The following is a 24,416-nucleotide window of genomic DNA, read 5'->3' on the forward strand; positions in this document are numbered from 1 at the left end:
TTTGCTGCTGGTTCTAGGTTTTGTGGAGGGCAATGAGGGTCTGGACCTGTGTTTCAGCAGCCCAGGGTATCCTGAGGCCCTGCGTGAACCTACTGACAGTGCTGCAGCAGGTAGCTGGAGAGCAGGGCTTCTCATGTAGGAGCCCTCTGGCTATGCCTGGGGTGAGAGACTCGGCTGCTTTTCTCCTTGTCTTTAAGGATTTAGTCTGCCTAGAGCAGAACAAATAATGTGGGAATGGCCCCACACCAGCCCCTCCTCTCAAAGCAGGCTCAGAGACTGCAGCTTTCTTGTTAAACAGGTCTAAGGTCACTCTTGAAATCAACCTCATGCTTGAACTGTAGCCTTAGCATGTGCAAGACATTACTTCTCTGCAGTACCTCAAGGAGCATCCATGGACAGAGGCATCTTTAATGTTGATATTGCACAGATGGTGTAGAAGAAGTGCTTTTCCTTCTTGGAGACTTACAGATAACAGGGACGAGTCTGTGTCAACTTTGTTTGAGTGGCTTTGAGAGGAGGGTTATCTAAATGCTGGTTTTTCTTCTGGAGAAGTGGAAGTTACTTAAGCAGCTGATGACTCAATTTCTCTGGCTGTAGGATGCAGATGAGAAATGTTTGCTTTCCAGATAATGAATGAGATTTTCCCATTTGGGACATATTTTGCAAAATGTAGGGCGTTAAAAATGGTGGTATGAAGGTCAGTGAGTAAACTCTTATTCAGCCTTTCACCCTTCATAAGATGACATAGCCACATAGTGACCTTCAGTCTGATGGCCCAGAAGAAGATAGTGAGGTGATGAGGTTTCTGCTCAGGTGTTGTTGAACAGCAAAAAGTTTGAGCGCAGAACTGCTTCTTCCACATAAGTTTTTAAAATACAATGATATATACAAGAGAAGCTCTGGAAGATAAGGAAATACAGATAGGGTGCTCACAAATCTTGTAGTGATGCCTTGGGAGTCACTGTAATATGGCACAGACTTAAAAATGTTTGGGTGATGGGAGCTGAATTACAGACAGGGAAGTGGCTTTTACTTTCTAGTGGGAGATGGATTCCCTCCAGCAAGGTCTTTGCTCCACTCTTGTGTAATAATGACTTTCCCTTTGAAGACTTGCATTTAATGGAAATCTTCAACAAATGCTGAAGCAGAAACAGCTCTCTGAACAGAAAATTTGGGTGAGATGCCAGAGGGATGGGCAGAGTTAATTCCAGTGAGTCCCTTCCCAACACTGTGGCATGTAGTTGGGCTCAGTGGTGAATTCTCACCACAAATCAAGAAGTACTTTGTAAGATGCCCTACAGAGCTGTTCCCTGGGTGACCTTGCTGTGCTAGGTCACTGCTACCCACTGATGCCAAACCATGAGCAGGGTTTGGTGGATGGGAGAGGGAGGTAATGTGGAAAAGGGATGTTTGCCCATTGGACCACTCTTGGTCATGGAACGCTGCTGTCGGGCGCCTGCCAAGGTGACATGGGAAAGTATTTTGTTGATCATTTAAGCAGATGAATTATTGCTGTGTCTTCCTAAAATGGTGTTTCATTTTTGCACTTTTTTCCTGAATAAAGCCATCCTTGTTTCTTACCAGGCTGTGCACTGGCATGTGGAGGAACAGTGCCTGGCTAGGGTTGCCAGAGATGCAGCTATCCAGGAGAGCAGGCAGGTATATGGGGGTGGTGATCATGGTTCTCTCTGTTTGTAAAAGGGAAACCGTGTGAATCCATAGGCTATGGATGCTGACATTTCCTGACAAAGGGCTTATAAATCCTAGCAGTCACCTTGAAGGCAAGAATTCATTCTGCTTGGTCTGCCAGCCATACTGGCTGCCTCCAAAGTTATGCATGTTTTTCCTTGTAAATATTTTCAGTGGGCTGTTTTCCCAGGACCATTTTGCTTACCGTCTTCTCCATCCTCCCTGTCTGCAGGATAATTTTTTAGACCAAGAGAAGGGGGAGATGCTGTTTGAAGCAATCAGTGTTATAAACATGCCCTGTATGGTATTTTGGAAGATTAACAGTTCTTGCTGTCACTCCATAGAGTGACTTAGCTCCCCAGAAGTATTCCTGGTTTTGTTCCCAGGAATAGGACAGTCCTGTCTTCCACCCAGCTTCCCTGCTCATTTGAGGAGAGAGGAAATAGAAGTTGGAGCAAGGATTCACTGTAATCCTGACTCCTTGGAGCAAGGATTCACTGTAATCCTGACTCCTTGCTTCTTCATCCTAGCTCAACACCCAGCTGCCTGGAGGCTGCTCTGCTTTAACACTGCTGGCAAAATTACACTCCTGCCACTCTTCTTCCTTGCCCTGGCTTGCCCCCCCTGGTAGGGGAATGCTGGGAATTCCCTGCTACGTGTGCAGCTGTGGGGGTGACACAGGCACAACTTTGTGTTCCATGTGCCATTGAGAAGCTGTTTTCTCATTGCTGATGATCAGAGCAACATCTGTCTCCTTGTTTACAAGGATGCAATTGTAAGATGATCAGAAAAGCTGGGTTTTGAGGCTGCTACTTATTCTAAATACTGAAATGGTTTCCAGCACCAGCAGAAAAAAAGTTCTCATAATATATAGATAGACCTTCTAATCTGTTCTGCATTTGAAAATAATGGAGGCAATCCAAGCAGCAATAATGGAGGTTTGTCTGATGGAAAACTGTCAAGATCCTTTTAGCTACCTCTTGGTGATTTAAGTTGGGCTGAGTGCTGTTCTGCTGAGCTCTTAGGCACAGGGGTTTGACCTGGGTGGGGACTGCAGATCCCTGTGTGCACCATTACCAGCCCTGCCTGGGATAGTTGACAGGTCTGCCGGGCTGGGCTGTTCCAGTGCTGCCTCCTTCAGTGTGATGGAGACCATAAAAGGTGGTATCTTCATCACTAGTCCCAAATGTTGTCTCTAGTACTGAGGGGAGAGCTACTAGCTTTGGACTTTGAGCACATCCTCAGAATTGCTGAAGTGCCTTCAGTGCAGCTGTGCCTGAGAACTTCTTGATTCATGGGTGTGCACCTGGGTTTGGAGTCTCTCTGACTGAGGCTGCTTTTCTGTCACCTGCCTGTGTCTGGGCACAATCCATGTCTTCTGTAGAATTTTCCCAAACTGGGACCTACTGTTTCCCATTTCTCATCCTGCCACTGATTGCCTGGTTTCTATCCCGCTTTTTTAATTTCCTTAGCTCCATGGTCTTTCCGTTGTACAGAGGGATAAGGGTTACAGTGGTAAGCTTCCTTGAGGAGCAGAGGCTGGATGAAGGAGCAAAATTTTAAGGCCTCTGGTCTCTTAATGTGCCTGGACAGAGTTCAATTGTGTGGCATCTGTGGGATATCTGGGCCCACATGGCTGTTTTTGTGGGATTAGAGTTCTTTATGTGACTTCCCCTATTTTCAGCATTATTTTCTTCACCCTTCCTATTGCTTTTGTTTCATCCGTTGCTTTCTTGTGTGTGAGAACAGTGCCCAGCTCCTCAAGAGCTCTACCCCACACCCAGCAGATAAAAAGGAGGCATTTGTGGCTGGTGATGTCCCCAGGACTGGAGCAGTCAGTGCATAGCTGTCCAGTCTCCACCTGAGGAAGCAGGTAAGCATGTCTGGGTAACCTTGTGATAATTACAGAACAAACAGTCTGTAAACCAAAAAAGAGCTGGAGCCTTTTCCTGCAGAATGAGAACTTGCCTCTATAATGGGGGGGACAGCAAGCAGATGTAGCTTGTCCAGATGTTTTATTGTTTTTCCAAGTAAATGTATATGTGCTTAGGATGTTGGTTGCAAAAAAAAAAAAAAAAAAAAAAAAAAAACCAACACCCTGCTTTTGGCAGTGGAGTAACTTATATGTCTGTGTCAGCTCTTCAGGAAATACTGTGTTAGTGGGAGTGTGGAGTCTCCTGATCTCTTTTAACTCTTTGACCTTACTTAAATTCCCTGAGTTCTCAGCAAGCAAAGATTAATTGAACACCTTTACACATTTAGTGGAAGCTCATGCTGCACTGACCTAACTGATTGCCACTGACAAGAGCAAGAAGAATTGCATTTTTGAGCTTTTACAGACACAGCTTTTCATCACCGTGTGGAAAACAGATCTTGTCCCATGGGGAAGGAACTTGTTGGTGTGCAGAAGGAGGTGCTATTGTTTTCAGTCTTTTGGAGGTTTGACTAGTAAATAGATACTTGGAAAAAATAGCAAATTAGCTGTCAGTTGATAGTAGATGAAGCAACATTGTTGCTGGTGCACTGTTTGTTTTCAGTGCAAAGGCTGCATTCTAGTTTGAAGTGTCTTCTCTGTGGCTTGATTTGCTCAAGAGAAGGAAGTATTGCCTAAAGAGAAGTTGAGTTGTTTGCATTAGATTTTAGGCTGGAGCTCAGGAGATTTTAGCTGTGTTTTTTGGGTAGGCAGTCAATGACACATGACCACAGGCAAGCTATGAAACACGTCTATGGCCTTGTCTTTATTTTATTTACTTGAATCTGAAGCTTTTTTGAACAGAGTCTGACATTGCTGACTATTTGCAGAATGTAGTGCAGTGAATTTGCGTTCAGGGCCAAACCTTTGGACGCTGCTGTTCTGCAAGCAGTAGCTTGAGCTCATCTGTTTCAACTGTGTCATCAGCCTGCAGAAATCCGTAACTTCTGCTGGAGCTTCCTTTGCACCCAGCTGCATGTTTGGAAGGACTGTGCACCTAGACATTAGCAGAGGAGCTGAGAGGCTGCATCGAGAGGCTGCATCCCATTATTAAGTATTTGTGCACTCTCTTTTAATGTGTGTTGCCAGTGCTGGCTGCCCTTTGCTGGTGTCTTAAGCAAAGCAGCCGTTTCTCATCTAGGTAATGTGTTGTGTCCTTACAAAGTCATTGGCACAGGTTTCCCTGGCACTTACTGGGTTTTACCTCGGTGCCAGATTCCCTCTGTCACCTCGATGGATTGCAGTAACACCCAACAGTAATGCTCTCCACAGTGCTGATCCTCTCCTGAGGCTGAGTCCTCTGGGGCATGTCCTTGTAGGTCTTTATCTCTTGTCCCCAGAGTCTTGTGACATCACCATCACTTACACCACATTGCTTTAAAATGTTCCTCCTCCTTCACCTTGTTCTGCCTATCTGTCTCTGTCTGCCTTGCCTGCCCAGGCTGTAAGCCCCTGCAGGAAGGAATTAGCTGTGTCCCTCCTGCCACATTCAGTCATAGCTTGTTACTTGGTGGGGAGTAGCCCCTGAACTTTCACTGGCAGAACAGCTTTGATTGTATTAGGCAGGTATAATTATAGGGCAGCTAAGGTCTCCAATGCAGCCTCCAAGCACGATAGTAATATACATAGTAATTTGGGCAGCTGTATATGTTCTGAGACCTCATAATAATCAGAGATGGGGCAGGTCATATTTTGTATTTTCCCTGAGTGTAATTTTGATGGGTGCAATGGGTATGCCTGCAGTGTGCTTGTCCTATTAAAATAGTTTATATTATGTAATTTCCTATTTGGAGAAGTGATTACAGATGCAATCCCATATAACACTAGGTTACACTCTCCTGATTCCACTGTGGTTATCCTGTTATGGGCCCAAGAGTGGTAAAACTTGTTTCCATATATTTTTGCTCTCCTCGGTAAAAAGCAACATAAATACCTGGTAATCTGATGTTTGACCCTGTGCAGTACAAACCCAGCATTAGCCCACTGGCTAGTGCACTTAACAATACTGTTTCTGGAGTAACACATGGTCTGGCAGAATCCAAACTTGCAGCAGCCCAGCACTGGGAAAAATACCAGCCAGGGCCCAGCATGAGAGCTGGACTCATGGGAATCACTTCTACATCAGTCTGTGGGTGGTCATAAGTGATCAAGAAATTATGCTGACAGAGAAAATAAAATCTATTTTGTGTCTGCTAAGGAAGTTGCTGCCTCAGTCTGGGACATCAAAGTTTGGTTTTGTCGTTCCAGGTGAGTTAAAGCGGAGACCCACAAACTGTCTCTGTTTTCTGGATAAGGCCATGACAGCTGTGTTGTGCTCATGCCTACCAAACACTGGATAAAACTACCTCCTCTTGATCTTCTGATCTGTATTTTAACTTCTTCCATTCTAGATGTGCCTGAAGCACATTCAAAGTGCTGGATGTCCAGGCACATGTCCAGTCACATTCACTTCTGGCTGGAATTGTGATCCAGAACAGTGTTTACTTGTGAGAGATGAAGCAGGACAGCCTCTCTGATTACTGCTGAGAGTTGAATTTAGGTGTGCAGGCTCTGATAACCCAAGCTGGAAGCTGGCCAAGGACGCTAAGGTGAACTGCTTTTGGGTGAAGTGGTGTAATATCTCTAATGACCAGAGGGACCAGGCTTTGTTTCCCTTAAACATTCCTTTAAATCATCCTGGGGAATTTTATATTGTTCACAGGTTTTCAAGGAGAAGTAGAGGGAGAGCACCATTTTATTGAGCAGAGGCTGCAGGGGAGTAGAAAGGAGGCACCTTTCTCAAAACCCTGACATGTAGCACACTTGTTCTCCTCCAGCTACCTCCTGCCAGCAATACAGATGCTCCCTGCTGGCATTCCCCCTTCCATCAGTGTCAGCCGGACTTACTAAAGCTCGTTTCAGCCCTGTAACCCGTTTTTCCCGCAGCTTCGCTCCGAGTTAGCACACGGCCGTGCTCTGCTCCCGCCCGGAGCCTTCAGCACCGGGAGAGCTCCGGCGGTGCCGGGGAGGAGCAGCCCCTGGCACCCGGCAGGTGGGGGATGGTTACTAATTAATTTGCATTAACTAATTTTAAATAATTCAGATTAGGGTTTATGCTCTGCCTAGCTCCATGCTGACTCTCCAGCTCGGGCTGGAGCTTTGGGAGCAGTGATGGTCTTCCTTGGCCTCCCCAGCTGTGCTCTGGGCAAGCAGGGCTTCTGCCCAGTCCAAGCCTGGGCAAGTTTCCTGCTACTTTGCTCAAAAACTTCCTGAATTGGAATTGGGTTTTGCCTTAGATTTGCACTTCACTGCATTGCGTGCATCATGTATCTGTCCTTGGAAGGGGAGGATCTGCTTCCACCTAGAAGAATCCTTTAACAAAGTAATTTAACAAAAATGAGAATAGGGCAGAATTTGCAGGACAGAGAAACCCTTATCCCAGAAGCTAACGGCAGGATCACAGAAAACATGAAGTGGCGAATAAGAACAGGCAACAAAAACTTCAGATACTGTGCATAGGTAAAGCAAAATTATTTTTGGCTCTTGTCATGTCTTTGGAGCAGCACTCCCTTTCTGTCTGTGTGAAACAGAATGCCGTGAGGTTTTAAGTTCTCCATGTGACCAGATGGGGTTTGCCGCAACAATAGGGTTTCTGCTCGGTTTTGGGAAGGGCGGCAGTTTTGCTGGCATTACAAAAGGTTATGTGTGATAAAATAAGGAACCTTCTTTCTCCAGCACATCTGATTTATGAAACTGCTGGAAATCAAAACTTCTTTGCCATTTGGATAATTTTTTTATTCCTCCAAACCGTACTGGATGTTCTTCACATATTAATTTGTGGATTACAAAATGTTCTAGGCAAAACATCAGTGGGACAGTAAAATGTTAATACAAGAGTTCAGCTGACATAAAATAAAACCACAGTGTTCTTCTATCCTGCTTAATAATGACTCAAGTGAAATGGGGACAGTTGTGTGGTCTAGTGGCTAGTGAGGGGTGTGGTCCTCTGGATTCCTGGAGCTGCTTCCCAGATCTTCTTTCCCATGCTGGGTGACCTTAAACAAGTTTACCCCTTGTAAATTGGAGCCTGATGTCTGGCTAGGAAGGCTTATTAGGAAACTTAATTTTTGAGAGAGCATTTTTGAAACTTGAGATGACAGGTGCTAAATAAAGACATTTCTTTCTATTAAGTAGCTCTAAGAAAACACACTCAGATTCCAATTTTGTGATATTGGTGTTTTGGGAACCCATCTTTTGGCTTTTTATGAATTGAATGCTCTTTATCTGGATGACAAACGTGGATACTCCTGACCATTTTGCTGGAATGATTGTTTCAATTGTCAGCACTTTGGTTTAATGGCATCAAAAGAACAATGGTTTCATTTCCACGTCAGCAAATTATTCTGGATTTAAACAGAATTGTGTGGCATTGGTCACAAGACCAGCAAAAGGTGCCTCAGAGCCAGGAAGTGAAATTGATTGTAAATGGCAGTAAAGCAGACTGGCTGAGCTTTACTTTCTGAGCTTGAGTGTAAGGTGTCAGTGGGGAAAAGCAAAGCAAACAGTAGGGAAAAATGTTGCAGAAAATGGAGACTGGACATGCAAGAGAAAAGGATTGTCCTGCAGAACACCATTGTTGGAGCACTTAGGCTAATTCTGCAGGGATGTATCTCTTGAAAGAGGGCAGCAAACATCCTCATGCCTCAAAGGCTGGGTATCATGTGAGGTTCCAATATGCTGTGATGGTAGAGACCATACAGGCAGAAAGAAAGAACAACCTGTGGAGTGGATTCCTGGCTGAAGGATCCTGATGCAAGTTTCATCCTAATTAATCTGTTTCTCTAATCTAAATCTTTAAACAAAGAACTTCTTACTCATCAGCCTATTTTCCCTCTTCCAATCCCTGCCACTGAGGGAGCTCAGGTCTTAATGGCTGCTAAGAACTTCCCCAGAAATGTGACAGGGAGGGTCTGACTGCTTCTAAGCAGTGAAGTCTTTGGGAAGAAAGTCTGGCATGCTCAGTGTTGGCATCAGAGTTTTGCCATTGGATTTTTCTGGAAGTGGATCAAGCTGTTACTTTGAATGTACCCAAGATCAATTAATGTCAAGCTGTGTCCTCATCTATAGCCAGAACAAATCAAGATTTTTCTTTTCCACCCCCAAATGCGCAAGTGACATCATATTGTTGGGTAAATGTTGCTTTCTTGTCCAGCCAGCAGTTTGTCCTGGCTTGGAAATTTAGTAGCAGTTCTTTGCACAGTGTGGTCTGTACTGCACAGGGCACCTGGAGAGAATGCTTTGCATTTGCAAGTAGTTGCTGCATATTTACATAGCAGAGAAGCAAGGATTTTTGGTCTGTGTGTGCTAAGCAGACAAAGGCAGGCTTGTGGCTAATTTAGGTCTTGAACCTAAATTGCATTGAAAATTATTCTTTTGCAGGCACTCGTTCCCAGGATTAAGATTTAGGCACTACTTACCTGTGAGGAAAACCTCACATTTATGAAGGAAGGTTTGCTCTGAGCTCTTGCATAGCAGGACAGTCAGCCTGTATAAACCTCTTGGCTGTGAGAAGAAGCTGGTGTGGATCAGAAAGCCAAAGTCCCACTGGAATATTGGGCAAAAGTCTGTTGTAATCCAGAGCGCCCACTAATGAGGTCCTCGTGCCTGATATGACAATACATCTCTTCCAGAGGTGAGGGTTTATTTACATGCATTTCTCTTTAAAATCTACATCATAAACAGGGCCCCGCTTTCTTTCTACTAAAATGAAAATAGAAATTAGCTTTTTGAAATACTTTTTGGAGTCCTAGTCCCTTGAAGAAAAACATCAAGATGTCAGGACTACCAGAAGGGACACAAGTGAAATGATTCACCTAAAGTCTTATGATTAGAAGCAGCCATGATTTCCTACATATTAATCCAGTTTATTTCATGGAGAAACTGCTACAGGTCCAGCTGTGTCTTGATCTTTGTTCCACTCAGCTGGAGAATCAGTAAGGAGCAGGGCAACATTTAGCACCATCACAGTAAGAAAAGATGATGAGATGTGGTTCTGTGAATGATTATCGTGGTCTAACATGGAACCAGAAAAAAAGGCAGAGTGCAGAGGAGGCACGGGTAGGTCTGTGACCCTGCTTGGTTCTGGAGCAGCTCCTCTTTGCTGTAAAAATCCAGCAGCAAGTTCAGCTTGAGCAACTGGGCAGGTAATCCCCTTGGTAGTAGGGCTTTGGTGCATCTTTGGTACTAATCATGACCCAGTGGATGGAAATACTCCTGGGGAAGGAATATCTGCTGAGCCTGCTGTGCCTCGAGTTGGTCCTTCTTCCTCCTGTCCCATCCTTCACCACTGAGCTTGGAGATGAGCTCTGCTTCTGGGTTCCCTGAGGGAAGGGGTAGTGCACCTGAGAAACACAACTCTTTGTGATTTCTTGCTGTTCTTAGTGCCTGTCATTCTATAGTGAGGCAATGACTGGAGCCCTGGACAGCTTTACCAGGATCAAACAATGAAGAGAAAATTGTTGTCCCCTTCCAAACCTGACCAAAGCCCCCAAGTGCTCCCCTATGCAAACACAGTCTGAGTAGTTCATGTTAATGTACCAATTTATAATATCTAACAAATTCCCAGTAGCCTGGGACTCTGCTACAGACAGATGTGTTACTGTTTTGCTGATGTGGAATTATCGATAGAATTATTTGGAGAGCTGCTGATAGGGTTTTGACTCTACAGTGTCTGACTCTCAAATCTATGCTTTGCTATATCTATCCTCCATAGACATTATTTGGAACAATTTCTCCTTCCAAACAAAAAATAATTTTGGGAAACACACATTCTCAACTCAGCTATGAAATGTCATCTTTGTGGTGATGATGATTATGGGATGCAGCAAATGCATACATAATTATTCTCACTGCTCACAGAGCAGCAGATAGGCCCATTTCCTGCCTCCTGAAATATATAACCAAACACTTTTCCTCATGCTGTCTGCTCTGTGAATTTTCATGAGCTTGTTCCCTAGGGCTCCGTGTGAAATTATTCTAATTTTTCGAAGTAGGGAGAAAAAAAATGAAACAGTTCTGTTGGAAATAGCATTGATTTGTCTATTAAGTCATTACAGCTGTTTGTCTCTTCAAGGCACAAGAGGAGGAATTCCTGATTTATTTTTTTATTAATATAGGGAGATGGGAAGCAGTTTGACAGTAAGAATGCAGTGAATTTTGGAAGCAGTTCTTGAAGTGCTTTCCTATTATGTATGTGAGAATGAAGAACAAGGATAATAAAGTAAAGAGTATTTTCTGACTTTCAAAGGTATAGCTTGGTCTGTGTCAATAGTTATAACTATCTTGGTGTAGGGTCATTTATTAGATGCAAAGGGTTGTGTTTGATAGCCTGAACTTGTCAGCCTTGAGTCACATAAGGGAAGGCCCAGCAGAATATATAATGTAAATGTTCATGTACTATAATGAAAAATACCCTTCTGAACTATTTTCCATTAAAAATAAAAATTAAAATTACTTAACAAAACATGCTTTTTCTCCCTGTCTTTTAGCAACAAACAAAAGCTCCGATGTGCAGTCTAAAATTGCTCATCAAGGGGAGAGACCAGGCTAGGATTTAGTAAATGGCTTTTTTTTTTCTTTGAATAAAGCAATTAGTTCTAAAGGGAACATGTCATCTTCAGTACACTGCTAAGGTAGAACAGTCATTGTGCTTTCTGGCACTCCATCAAACTGCTCCTTGTGCATAGTTATTGGAGAAAGTGCATTTACACGTTCTGTCGACGTCCAATGCCGGGAAGAGGTTTCTTAAATAACAAGACACAGGCTATTATGTGCATTAGCTTTATTATTTTTTCAAAAGTGTCTTAGCCTTTGGGGACTGAGGGTACTTAATAATATGTTGCAATTACAGTGTGCCAATGTGTTGTCGTCATATCTCAGGTGCTTGACAATCAAATAAGTGCAGATTAACTCTTAGATGTCCATTGAATTTCCAACTAGCTGATTTTATGTCTAGAGCTTGTGATGTGTCCTCAGTGCAGCAAAATTCAACATCCATCTTGGAGCATGTTTTCTTGGAGCATTGCCAGAGGCTGTCCCAGGAGGAATGTCCTCTGCCACCCCCAGGTATGCTCAGCCCACTTAGGAGAGATGAGCTCCATGCTTTTGGATTGGATGGCCTGTGACTTTCTGAGCAGAGGTGTAGGGTGCTCTGGAGATGGAGCACAATCAGATAGCTTGCCCTAGGAAAGCCTGTGTTTGTGAGGGTGTTGTGATTTAGCCTCACCTGGTAGTCAAATACCCCACAGCCACTTACTCACCTGGCCCTGGTGGAGAGGAGAACAGAAGAAAAAACAATGTAAACCTGATGAATTGAGGTAAGAGCAGGTTAATAGTGGAGGTGGTGTCTGGTAGCCTGCTCAGACAGCAGAAAGCTAGGAATGAAGTCTCAAGCCAGAGAGCTCACCAAGGGGAGTTGAACTAGTGGTGTTGATGAAACCTGAAGGAAAATGTCTCATGGACAGAGCTGTTTAGTCCCTAAATCAGGAAAATATGAAATGAGTTCTGCACTGTTCTGATTTTCTGTTTATTTTCCTCCTCCAGCATCCTTGGTCTTGAAAAAGCTCCCAGAATGGATGTCAAGGGGTTGTTCTGTACATCAGCCTTAAGCCATAGAAAAGATACATTTTGAGTTGTTCTCTGCTGGATATCCAGGTACTACTTGTCTTTATTTGCACTCTGTATTTTGTAGCTGTCTGGGTGTGGACAGAAGGAGGAAAAGGAAAAACAGCTGCTGTCTGTAGTTACCAAACAGCAAGAGCCCAAAGCAGACAGCCTTTGTTTTCTGGGCAATATAAGAGCTTTTGTAGGTGGTGTGTAGTGGTTTTTTTCAATTTTTGGTTTTATTTTCCTTTGGAGTATGAGTACAACTCAGAGGGAAAGTTTGGATATGCAAGAAATTCAAGGAAGTTTGAAAGACTAGGTGTAGAGGCCAAGTAAAAGCTCTGAAGTACTAATTGAGTTATGGCTCTTAATACGATGCTTGGTCAGTAAATGAGCTAAAAGGACATCAATTCTAGAGTGGCAGGCACACTTTTTTTAGTGACTTTTTTTGCTTGCTTGGTTGGTTGATTTGGTTTTTTTGTTTATTTGTTTAATTCTGAAAAAAGTTGTCTCCTGCTGAGGAAGCTTGGCTGGCACCCAGGTTAGTCCTACTCTAATCTTTAGAGTGACTTTCTCTGTGCAGTGTGAAATGAGGTGATGTGATGGTGCAGTACACAAGCTGCAATTCCTTGTCCAGGGCAGAATTGCTCTCATTTGAGTCAAGCCTTGCATCTGCAGTTAAGTCAACAGCTAAACTCAGGCCTGGGATGTTTCCTTTATGCAGCAGGAGAATGTAATTCTCCTCTGTGGTGCAGGCCATTCAGCAAATTGTCAGTCTTTACAGCGTAGCATTACAGGTAGAGATATCAGGATCACCAACAAGGTTAAGGCTTTTCCATGAGAAGCCAGTGTTTGCAAAGCTCCCAGATTGCAGACTGTAACTGCTTCAGCTTATGCCTACTGTGCCAAAGGTCATTCTTCTCTCTCATTTTGGTCTTGGTTTTGTTTTTGCTTTCTTTGTGTTTGGAAAGTTCCGGTTAGAGTGGTTCAGCTGTTTTGAAGAAGGAGATTGGAAATTGTTTGTTAATAACAAAAATAAGCTTAATTCTCCTCCTCAAGTTCCATATTGTAGAGCAGGATCTTGGGCTTTAGAGGACAAAGTTCATGGGCTCCCAATGGTGTTAAGGAGATGCCTTGCATGACATGTCTATGGGAGGCTGCGTGTTGTCTGCTTTAAAAAAAAAGGAAAAGAGGTTTTCATTGTGTTCATTGTCTGCCAGCTAATCCTCCTGATATTTCCTCTGCTGGGATGGGAATATGGGTGAGGCTGAACAGGTTTGTCTTTGGTGTTTTTGCTCTCAGCTGAAGGTGGTTATTGTGGGTTCAGGCTCTATGAAATGGAAATATCAATCAGATAGACATTACCAGGGCCTGGCAGATATTCTCAACCACAATACTGGATTTCAGTGCCTTTTTCCAAAGTGTGGAAAGTACATATCTGAACATCTTGCTTCAAAAAATTTAATATGGGCTACACAGTTCTCTCTTTTCTAGTGTATGTGTTACTAAAAACCCACCCCTTTAGATCATGTCAGATGCATCTTCCCTAAGTGTAAGGAAAGCTCTTCTGTAGGCTTGTGTTCTGGCAGAAACAAGAGTTATGGCTGGTAAGAACAGTGAAGTCCCCAGGGTCACTGGTTCCTCTCCCTGGTTTAGCTGCTCAGACCAAACCTGTAAAACCTACAGCAACAATTCAAGGTCTCAGGGAAAGTCCTGTGCAGAAGCCTGAGGGAGACTGATAAAAACACAGCTGAGACTGGTGAGTGGGAGAAAGGAGAGGAAGCATGGCTCAGGGCAGGAAATAAGGACAGATCCCATAACTAGGAGAATCTCCACAGTGGAGGTTAGGACTAGACTTCTTAGGTTTTTTTATTTATTGATAATGCCTAAACTAAAGTAGGTCTCCATACTACAGACAGCACTAGTGGAAACTGATCTCAACTGCTCACAGTCATAAGAAAACAATCGCTCTGAGAGTTCATTACAGCTTTGCAACTTTGCTTGGAGCAATAATTCTTTGATGAGCTTCAGGAATCCACTTGATTTTCCTTCATGCCTCTGGAATTCAGGATAGGGGTTGTTCCTGGAAATGCTGTTATTCCTTTGGGTGAAAATCCCTGGAGAGCATGGACTCTGAGGCATGTAGTAAAAGGGCAAGGGGGAATGGCTGCAAGATGGAGGGTAGATTTGGATTAGGTTTAGATATTAGGAAGAAATTCTTTGCTATATGGGTGGTGAGGCAGGAAGGCTGTGGACTTGCCATCCCTGGAGGTGTTCAAGACCAGTCTGGATGGGGCTCTGAGCAACCTGATCTGCTGGGAGGTTGCCTGCCCACAGCAGAGGGGCTGGAATGAGATGGTCATTAACCATGCTTTGACATAACCATTCTATGACTGATATTTCTGGGTGCCTTGTGAGAGCTCTGATAGCTGTGATTAAGACTGAGTAATGAGGTGTGACTCAGTGAAAGGGCTGGCTATGAGAGCTGGCCACTAAGCTCAGTATTGCTCACCCTCAGCATTTGGATCACCGTAGGCCTTGGCTTGCTCAGCACACAACATGACTATCCATGCTGGAGGGCAAAAAGGAGTCAGTGGCCTCACAAAGTAGTCCAAGCAATGGAAAGAAACCTTAAACCACCCATTCATATAACAAAAGAAGCGAAAAATGAAAGCCGAGAACTGCATAAAAGGATGGGGATTTTCTACCTTCATGTTATGAAGCATGGTTGCCTGGAACCAAGGAACAAGCTTCATGGGGTAAATCAGCTCCAGCTGATTCCAACTGGTCCCTGCTTTAATGTCTACTTTGCAGGTCTTAAATGGATTTGTTATGCTTCATGGGACACCCAAGAAGCAGCCAGCTCCATGGCTTACTCCCAGCCAGCTCAGCAGCTGGCCTGCTTGAGGAGGATTTCTTCTCATACAAAGCTTCTTGCTGATCGTTCAACAACTTGGAGCACTTGGATATCTTCTCCCAGTAATTCCTGTTGGTCTGGGGTTGAAGAAGCTTCAACCTACCTGTTGGGGTAGGAAGAAGTCTTCTTTATGGAAGCTTGATATTTGGTAGCCCTATATGGATCATCCTAACTCCTCATGAAAACCTCCTGGCTCCCTAGGCATGAAAGCCCCTGCAAACAGGTTTTTACTCCCTGTCCTGTGGTCTGAGCAGACCTGGAGAGAACTTCTGTTTTTCTTGTTGTCTCAAATCCTGAGCTCCTCTATGACATTTTTTTTGTTGTTGTTTGGGGTTTATTAGGACACGTCCTGAGGAAATGGCTCTTCTCTTGCTCTCTCTTCATTTGGAAGCTTGATTCCTGGGAATGCATTTAGAGGGAGAGTCTGAGAAATGCCTTTTGCCTGGCAGAGGCATTGTTGCCTGGAAATGTAAAGCCAATTCCGCTGAGCTATAGCACTTGATTCCTGGAATTGCACGAGGGAGCTCGCAGAGCATGGAAGCTGCTGCCACCTCACTGATGCAGGGCTTTAGGGAATCATGCAATTCCTTTCATGCCTGAGCAATCTGGAGCCCCTTGTCTTCTGGCTGGTGGTCACTCCTTTGTGAAACCACAGAAGTGTGGGTATACAGCACTCTCCTGTCTGCTCCTGTGGCTTCTGGTAACACATGGTGGGAGAAGCAGGGAAGAAATTAACCCCACTATGAACCTGATAGGCAGTGCAATCCCTTATGTGATGCATGTGTGGGAGCAATTCCTTCCTGACCATGGTGTACATTTGGCTCATGTCCTAAAGAGCAGGATTTAGATCACTTTTATCTTCATTCTCATTGCTACAGGGATTTTTAATGTCTATAAAATGACCCAGCTGCAGTATTTGACTTGGTGACCTTCACTAACAATAAATTTCATGGACTGGCTATACAGTAGGGGTGGGGAAAGCTTTTCCTTTTTCTTGAAGAATGTGGGAATGCTTTGTAGACAAGCTAGACTGGAAGAGAGACCTTGAGAGAGACTGTCTACTTCATTTACCAATACTGATCTAAGCAGCTGAAATGTATGATGCTTTTGGGGGAGAGAAAGAGGAGAGAGTAGAAGACCTCCCCTGATTCACGTGAAGCAAAGCATTTATCCCATGGCTTAAGGGCTGTGCTTACACATGCTGCTTGTGCACTGGTGTACACGGTTCTAAGTCATGTTTAAAAGTACTCAAGTTATCTGTGCATTAGTACTGGCCTAGGAGCTTTGCATAGTGAAACCACGCCTCTGTACCATCCCTACAAACATTGCCAGGCATCTTTACCTTGTCCTGAGTCTGTGCCCCTGTGGCTCAGGCCAGGCAGTGAGAAGTGTTTGGCCTCTCTGCTTGGTGTGCTTGTTAGAAGGCCCATTAGGATGAGCTGAGCTGGGTGTTTTTGTGGCAAAGGCCTTGGACAGCAGCTATCAAGATGATTTGTTTGGTCATACACAAGTGGAGGAGAGTTCTTCTCCTGTACCCATTCTGAGAGGATCCAACAGGGCAAGTCTTTCCTTTCGGTTCATTCATTTGGTTTTGTTGTACCTGCAGTTATGAGAAGTCTGCTGTAAGAGCTGGGGTACCCTTTGCAGCCAGCCCAGGGAGACACTGCACACTCTGACTGGAAACTCATTTCCTCTCATGCTGGCCTATTTTGAAAGAGTAAATTCCTCTTCTCTGACTTAATTTTCATGCTGGCTGTCAAGTTATAAGAGCAGCATTTGACAGTGCCTATGCTGCTGTTTATATCAGCAGACAATCACCAGCTTTGAAAGAGTGTAATTTGACTAACAGCTCATGACATTATTATTCTTATTCATTTGTGGCAAAAGAAATGCAGCAGCAGCTCTCTTCTGTGGCATCAGCTTCACATGTCTGTGGCATCAGATCAGCCAAGGCTCTTTTTGAAAAATTTAGCCATACTCCCCCACATCTTGCTAACTTTACAGTCCCCCATGGCATCTGTGTGCAGTGAACTGAGCTGTTGAGACTAAATGCAATTTGCAATCAGGCTTCTGTTAACATGGAAATGTAGTGGCTGCTCTCCTGCAGTATGGATTCTCATGCTGTCTAGCATATGGTAGCATTAAACCCAGTCTGGAGTGCCTCTCGTTACCACGCTGTTGAGTGGAGAACCCTGAAAAACAAGTGTGAGAGAAATGTATTTCGGGAACCAGCTCTCCTCTAGCACAGCTTGTCAGGAGCTATCAAAAGGAGACCATACCTCAAAAACTGGCCCTGACAGGCGTCCAAGCAAGTACAGAAAACTGACTTGAACACTGATGCAAAAGCCATGTACTTACCAAGGCAGGTATCGCACAGGGAGAAGGGGACAAGGAGAATCAGACAAGAGCAAGTTCATTATTAACAACTTAAAAAGCTAGAAGCAGTCTATTCTTCTGCTACCAGTATGGGAGAGATTTTGATTGAGGAAGATAGCCTCGGGTATGGAGCCAGCAGTTATGTAAAGACTTGATATAAATGTAGGCAAAACAAGAATTATATCTATCCACAGAAGTAAAAAAAAAAAAGGTGAGCCTTTTAACCATTAAGTGTTTCATTCCAGCTTTAGTTCACTGTGTAGCACATAAAAGTAGCTGTGGAATTTCTTCAATGTTAGCATATCCTCCATTGTCATGAAAGGTAGTTTAATTTTAATTTTGCTATTTGAGTGATATGAATAATTCAGAGTGTTTTCTCACTGTCGACTCTGCATGTCCTCGTCTCTTCTTCCCTGCAGTGCTCAGGGTACTGCCCTTAGTGAAAAATACACAAACTGCATCTGAAGAGAATTGGGTTTGAGGCAAGTAATCTGTTGCTGTGGGCCAGCAGAGACATGGCATCTGAGTCATGAGCTCACAGTGCTGCTTATTCATCGCTCTCTTTGGTCAGTCCCACCCTGAAGACCACAAGCATCTGTTCTACTCTGTACACCCATGTTATTTGTTACTTCTAAAACTGCCAATTTGTTGGTGCCCTGAACCTCTGATGTGTGAAGAATCTCAGCTGTGTGCTGTGGCCAGAAGTAAAAGTTATTGAGTGAATGTATTTGATCTTAACACCTGTTTTTCTTAGACACTTCTGTGAAAATTTCTTATGAGTGGAAGTTCTTTCAATGCTGACCTGTATTTGGCTGTGGAGAACTGGAGACAGAAACAGTATCAGTAGCTCCAGATGCAGGATCACAAAAGCCTTGAATCCTGAGATGTAGGAGGGTAAAATGGCAGTAGATCAAAGGCTACTCTTCCATCCGGGAATCTTCAGCCCTGGATGCCTGACTCCATAAATGACTGCAGCTTCCCAACAGTATTATGTTTAGATAAGACTAATGTGTCTGTTGGACATTGCTGCTTCTTTCTTTATTACACTTCTCTATACTTCTTGGTAGAGCTAAGGCATAGGACACTGTGTATTACCTGGCTTGGACTCTTGTGTTTCATTGGTTTTCACATCTGCAATATTGCTTTGTGAATACTTCAGTGTCCTGACCCATAGTGCTGACGATCTGAGATGGGGACAGATATGGGCAAATGTGTGAGAAAAATAAAAACAGCCTGTTGGTTAACTAGTCTTTTTTTGTTTGTTTTCTTAGAGAATGGTTTTAGGCAGGAGAAAGACCTGGACCAGAGAGCAGATGAGGTAGACTTTGACCTTTCTCAGTTCCAGATGGCCAGAATATTTCATGTGTTCTCACACAGAGAAACCCTGTACTTTACATGGAGATAAAAAATAGGCTTATCCCAGCCTTGACCCAGCCTCATCTTTCTGGGTTATCCTTACATTAAAAATGTAAGAATTGACCTGGCAGGGTCTCATTTTTGAGCTTTAGGCTACTGCAGTTTTTGCTTTGTGTGGCTAGTGAAAATGAGGGTAATCTCCATCATGAGAGCTGAATAGACCAAGAGACATCTCATCTCCCCCAGGAGGTGACTAATCCAAACTTAATCCAGGAAGATAAAAATGCATTTTAAGGAAGTATCTTAGCATAAGTTTAAAATCTGAAAACCATGATGGAATTCAAAAATAAATTTGTGTGTTTATGTGCTTATATGAATAAGGGTAGAAAAGGGAGTATTTCCAAATAACTTCCTATTTCAGATTCTTAAGCCTCTTTCTGAGAAAACCTGGATGTCAATTTTTTCCTGACTGTGAGTGGTTAGTTTGTCTTCAGTAGCAGGAGGACAAGCAGCTATTGCTTGTCATGTTTATCCTAAATGTGACAACAGACAATCCCTAACTTTGTAGCTCCTCTCCTCCTCCACATGGCACACTCACTTAGTTGCCTTAATGATATCCAACTGGGCTCCATCCCAATTATTTGTTTTTCTGGTAATCATCCATATTTCCATGTTAAAAAAATAGCATTGGAATAACTTTGGTTTTGCAAAGTAAACAACTCAGCAGACACTCTATGCATCTGGAGAGGAAAAGAAGGGAGGATTCTTTTTAGGGGAGATTCTTCTCTTTGGGTTTAACCTATATCCTCTCATTCCCTCACCAGCGACCTTAAGCTGTGCTACACTCCTCTCTGTTCCTGTGCTTTGGTGCCCCATGACAAGGACAGACAAGACCTGTGAGGTTCTGCACAAGGCTCTGTTGGCACTGATGCCACTGTCTGCTGCTGGGGAAGTACCTGCAGTACTCAGACCTCAAATGCTTGTGGATTCAGCCTGGCAGGATTCATTTCAGATGACTTAGGTCTGCCCAGATGCTATCCCTGTCTTAAAAAGCAAGAGGTCTGCTTTGTATGTGTCATGTCCTCATGGAGTCTAACAGAGACCTCCTCTGTCCTGTTCCTGCTTGGTCATCTGAGTGCTTCTGATGACCAAGAGTGCTTGGGCTTTGTGTTCCTTTGCCACGAGTGTCCTCAGGTTATGTGGGAGCACTGTTTGTGGCTGTCTTTCCAAAAGGAAATTCTCCTCTTGTCCATGTGTGCAACAGGAATGATGCATATGTGGCCATACGTGACTTGTGACTCAGGTTTGATTGACTCAAGTAAGTTTCCCACCAGAGCCACCTTCACAGTGGTTGTCTGCTTCTACCTTGTTGATCTTTTGCTATCTTTTCTCACTTGGTTTCACTCCTCACCCATTGCTGCAGCTTTGCCTGTCCTATTTCTAGTTCAGATTTCTGGGGAAGCTTTACAGAAAGAAGAAAACTGAAGTTTCAGCAATAGAAATAGATAAAAATCCTTTACAGTTTCTGTAAACTGTACAGAAGAGTCAAAAAGTAGGTACAGAGGAAGCTATGTGAAGGGCCAAAATGGACAGGTGCTGTGTCTTGGGCATTTTGAGAGTGCTGGTGAAATAAAAAAGGATGAAGGCATAATTTTGGAGATCTATGGACCATAGGTAACAGTGTTTCCATGCTGTTGATGAAGGGAAATGTTAATTTACCTGTTTAGTTTAGCTGTTAGTTTACCTGTAATGATTTAAAAGAAAAAAAATATGTTAAAAGAAAATACAGTACTTGTCACCTGAGGTCCATTGGGAATTGAGAGCCAATTTTTGATATCTGTCATTCTCATACCCTGATGCTGTACACAGTAATTCACAATAATTTCTTAGAAACATGCGTGAGGAAAAAGGGTTGTGATTATTTATGCTTGATGGGATTTGCCTTTGTTATTCTGGGGAAAAATATCAAAGGTTTTAGGAACTTAGTAGCAAGCTAAGCCATTGATTCTCTGATGGGACTTGAAAAGTAAAATTGTCATACTGTAAAATATTTATCTTTGACATTCATCACTTGGTCAGTTCAGTTTCCCTTGGCCAAATTTGGGATTAAGAAAATGAATTACCCAGAGATATTTACTTGTTCATAACATGTGAAATGCTCTAATCACAGGCAATTTTTGAATGGCCAAAAATAAGAACTTCTCACTTCTGTGCAGCATGGTCTGTTTACAGAGTAATGAAGGGAAAAATGTCTCCATAGTAACCTGTAAAACAGGCAAGTCTACTTCTTCTACTTCAATTCAGTCTTCAGTAAACAGATTTTACATCTGGTTTTTAAAAGAAGCAAACAGAATAAGCCACACTTTTGGATTATGTGACTTCCATTAGTACTGAATAGCTTCTGGGTTCAAGATCTGTCCCTCAGCTTCCCCCTCTTTGTTACGTTTAAACTGATCCGTGAAAGCCAATAAATTTTAACAGATGTGAGTTGCTGTTCCATCAAGGGGTCTCTACCTGAAGGGTTCTTCTGCAGGTGGAGAGACAGGGCATTGTGAATAGCCTTTAAATGTGTAAACAGATACTGCTAAGAGAAAACATTTCTACTGACTGTGGATAGGGCTAAAAGTCTTAAGCTTACCTTGAGACAGAAAATGTGATCAAGCCTTGATATGCGATGGTATTTTCTGAGGGTAAGAGGAGTTAATGGATTTCTGGCAAGGCTATATCATTTTCCTTCCTTGAGATCTGAAAAAGAATAAACAAAACAAATGCACACACTTCACCTGCTAAAAAACCCCAAACCCAACTCCCCAAAAACCACACCAGCAATTCTTTAAGTGGAGATAACCATGCCTTGAGACACTGGGTATCAGTGACCTTTTGAGTTCCCATTCAGTACTGCACTCTACAATCCATTACATTTCCTAGGGTCTCTCCTAGGAAGCAGGTATGTTGTTTTTTGGGGTTTTTTTTCTGGGCAGAGGAAATGAAAGCTGCCTGCTGGCTTTTGTCTTTTGCTGTTTCTGGCAGACAGCTGTGTGTGAACCTCTCCTGATGGAAGGGCAGATACCAGGTGACAGAAGTGAGGTCTGGCACATGAAAATGAAAAAGAAGGGTCGAGGGAATGACTTCAGAGATCACTGCTTTCAAGTTCAATTTTCATTTGGGGTAGAGAAGCCAGTTAAAGCAGTGGTGCACTGCCTGGAGGTTGGCTGTGTGGCACTGGCATCTGACTGAGGACAGAGACTGGAGAGACCCAGGCACCAGGCTCTGGAAAAGGGATGAAAGGTAGGGCTTGCTCTGCAGGGTGTCCCAATCCGTTCCTTGTACTGGTATCTGTACTCTTTTCTGTCTTTGTTTCAGTGTGCTGTGTCCAAATCCTCAAATTTCCTGTGTGGTTCTGGAAAGATGACTAGTAGGAGCTTTAAAATCCAGCTGGTTTTCAGGTTTTATTGGTCTGAGGAAGGTAGCCCTAAGGATACAGAGGGGACAAGTTTCTGGGACTCCCTGTTTCAGCTGGGCTGGTCTGATTTCCCATTGGTTTTTCTCAAAATGGAAGATGAAAATTGAAATTACAGATTGCCGGAAAATAATTCCAGTTATTTTTTTTTTTAACTTCAGAAAGAGTTTTATTCTGGTGAAAGCTGACGAATGATGCAGGGGCCAAACATTTGTGGATCCTTATGTTATCTGAGCATAATTCTTGACTGTTGAGAGCCTGTTGAGACTTGGATAGCATGTCTTCCTCTTTCCCTGGAACTGTTCTTAAGAAAACTGTAGGTGTGGTGCTTAGGGCCATGGTTCAGTGGTGGGCTTGGCAGTATTAGTTCCAAGGTTGGACTTGGTGATCTCAGAGGTCCTTTTCAACCTGAATGACTCTATGATTCCTTTTACTCCATGATTTTCTCCGCCTTCCACTGGTTAATATCCATATTCATTACTTCTGCTCCTAGTATCTCCTATTGCCAACTGTAATCCTGCATTAATCAATAATAATCACAGCTTCCTAGTTGCTGCCATCTGTTTTCTCGATAAAGGCTGTTTTTAAAACAATTCAACTTGTGGCAAAGCCCTTCCAGGGCGTGGCGTGTGTGGAATCGGACGGGGGCTCGCAGCCAGCGGGCAGGATGGGGAGACGGCGCATCCCGGGAGGAAGGATGCTCTTGGGGAGCACCTCCTGCCGGCCCTGCCCAGCCCCCGGCAGCCCGGAGGGTTTGTCCCGCGGGTACCGGCGCTGCATCCCCCGGCGATGCTGGCGGTCCGGCCGGGCTGTCGGTGGCCATCTGCTGCCACCTCCCGTCCGAAGGGCGATGCCGTGCGGGGGCTGGGGGAGCAGATGGGAAAAACCACCTCCAGCCTCCTCCTTGAGGTTCTGGTAGCGCTGCCTATGCCTGCGAGGGCGGCCGGGATCTCAGCCGTCCTGGGAGCCACTGCTGGCTGCTGACCTGTCTCACTGCATTTTTTCCTCTCTCCACCGTGCAATGGCCTCATTTCTTTCTGCAGTTTGGTCTTTCTGGGTATCTTGGCCACTCAGATCCCCCAACCAGAGAATGACCAATACCAACAGCTTGGAGGCACCCGGCCAGCAGCAATACCAGGAGGTGAGCTGGCTGCTTCCCTCTGGCAGAGCAGCAGTGGGGAGGACTCCTCTCCCTTTTCCCCCTGGTTGCAGTTCACAGCAGCTCCCAGCTCCACTGGCCTTCCCAGTCAGCTCTGGGCTGCTTGGCTGGGCCTGGCCAGAGCAGGGTGTGCCACACTCCTGTGCCAAGCTGCTTGCTGGCAGCCAGGCTCTGGCCAGGCGGCTGTCCTGCTGCTGGCCAGCCCACAGTGACTCGCTAGCACTGGCCACCAGTAGTTGCTTTTTAATTTGGATCCCTGTGCCTACTCTCTGTTTTGAGGGGAGGGCAAGGACTATTCTTTGTCCCTGCTTGCTTTGACTCCTTTGGCTTATTCTCTAATAGCTATTACAGCTTCCCCGCTGCCTGCAGTGACTACAAATTTGAGCTGAATTAATCCCAGACAGAGGCTCAATCTGAGGCAAACTTTCCTTCCAAAATGTTCAGTCTGAAAAGACATGAAAGCAGGACAGGCTGGCCACCTACCTTCCCTGTGTGGGTCTCATCCCAGGCAAAGGTTTGTTCTCTCCCTTCTAGCAGGACTGAGAGGCTCTTGGTGCTGTGCTGGGCACTGACCAGGCTCACAGGGAAGGGAGAGTCTGTCTGCCAGACCTCAGTGAGCAGACAAACAGAAAGCAGCAGTGTGGCTGGCACTCATAGGTTTTGCTTGCCGCCCTGGAAGCAGCCCTTGCTTGCAGCAGAGGTGTTGCTGCTCCTTCCCCAGCTGGCCCAGGCTGCTGGCGCTGCTCAGACCCTCAGCCTGTCCTTGTGCAACCCTGTGCTGGCCAGCACTCATCCTCTTCAGTTATCCCTCTTCATGGCTCCTAGAAGCATCAAGATTTCAGCTTTG

At 44.3% G+C, this 24,416-nt stretch overlaps 3 long non-coding RNA genes across 3 annotated transcripts in view; 2 read left to right on the forward strand and 1 right to left on the reverse strand.

Annotated features, from left to right (window-relative positions):
- Window positions 1-24,416, forward strand: part of LOC135278817 (uncharacterized) — a 104,999-nt gene that overhangs the window by 18,847 nt on the left and 61,736 nt on the right. The window contains exons 3-5 of the long non-coding RNA XR_010346216.1: window positions 9,080-9,332; window positions 11,655-11,764; window positions 12,242-12,352. This is a non-coding gene — a long non-coding RNA (uncharacterized LOC135278817). The remainder of the gene's footprint in view (window positions 1-9,079; window positions 9,333-11,654; window positions 11,765-12,241; window positions 12,353-24,416) is intronic.
- Window positions 1,486-6,202, forward strand: LOC135278824 (uncharacterized). Its single transcript, XR_010346226.1, has 3 exons — window positions 1,486-1,659; window positions 3,439-3,562; window positions 6,052-6,202. It is a non-coding gene; the product is annotated as an uncharacterized LOC135278824 (long non-coding RNA).
- On the reverse strand, window positions 14,273-24,140 carry LOC135278823 (uncharacterized). The gene is made up of 3 exons (XR_010346225.1): window positions 24,053-24,140; window positions 21,589-21,695; window positions 14,273-14,468 (listed from the first exon to the last, which is right to left on the reverse strand). It is a non-coding gene; the product is annotated as an uncharacterized LOC135278823 (long non-coding RNA).

Source organism: Passer domesticus, chromosome 11, assembly GCF_036417665.1.
Source record: "Passer domesticus isolate bPasDom1 chromosome 11, bPasDom1.hap1, whole genome shotgun sequence".
Lineage (NCBI taxonomy): Eukaryota > Metazoa > Chordata > Aves > Passeriformes > Passeridae > Passer > Passer domesticus.